The sequence below is a fragment of the Sinocyclocheilus grahami genome, unplaced genomic scaffold, assembly GCF_001515645.1.
Source record: "Sinocyclocheilus grahami isolate Dianchi unplaced genomic scaffold, SAMN03320097.WGS_v1.1 scaffold1129.1, whole genome shotgun sequence".
NCBI classification, from domain to species: Eukaryota; Metazoa; Chordata; class Actinopteri; order Cypriniformes; family Cyprinidae; genus Sinocyclocheilus; species Sinocyclocheilus grahami.
The window spans coordinates 290,444-291,709 of NW_015506308.1; the positions used below are offsets into that span (position 1 = coordinate 290,444).

The window sequence follows — 1,266 nt, forward strand, 5'->3', positions numbered from 1 at the left end:
CCACCCAAACACACACACCAGTACCATACACACACTCACACACACACAAACACCACACACACAACATCAGTACCATACACACACACACACATACACTCACACACTCTCACACACATCAGTACCATACACACACACACACACACACACATCAGTCCCATACACACTCACACACACACACACATACACTCACACACCCTCACACACATCAGTCCCACACACACACACACACACACACTCTCACACACACACACACTCTCACACACACACACACTCTCACACACACACACACTCTCACACACACACACACTCTCACACACACACACACTCTCACACACACACACACTCTCACACACACACACACTCTCACACACACACACACTCTCACACACACACACACTCTCACACACACACACACTCTCACACACACACACACTCTCACACACACACACACTCTCACACACACACACACTCTCACACACACACACACTCTCACACACACACACACTCTCACACACACACACACTCTCACACACACACACACTCTCACACACACACACACTCTCACACACACACACACTCTCACACACACACACACTCTCACACACACACACACTCTCACACACACACACACTCTCACACACACACACACTCTCACACACACACACACTCTCACACACACACACACACACACACAAACACACACACACACATCAGTACCATACACACACACACACTCACACAAACAACACACATCAGTACCATACACACTCACACACACACACACACAAACACACTCAACACATATCAGTACCATACACACTCACACACACACACACACACACACATCAGTACCATACACACTCACACACACACACACACACACATCAGTACCATACACACTCACACACACACACACACTCAACACACATCAGTACCATACACACTCACACACACACACACACTCAACACACATCAGTACCATACACACTCACACACACACACACACTCAACACACATCAGTACCATACACACTCACACACACACACACACTCAACACACATCAGTACCATACACACTCACACACACACACACACTCAACACACATCAGTACCATACACACTCACACACACACACACACTCAACACACATCAGTACCATACACACTCACACACACACACACACACACACACACTCAACACACATCAGTACCATACACAAACACACACACACACACTCACACTCAACACACATCAGTACCATACACAC

General features: G+C 47.3%; 1 protein-coding gene across 1 annotated transcript in view; it reads right to left on the bottom strand.

Annotated features, from left to right (window-relative positions):
* Positions 1-1,266, bottom strand: part of ctc1 (CTS telomere maintenance complex component 1) — a 33,460-nt gene that overhangs the window by 30,941 nt on the left and 1,253 nt on the right. The window lies entirely within an intron of this gene.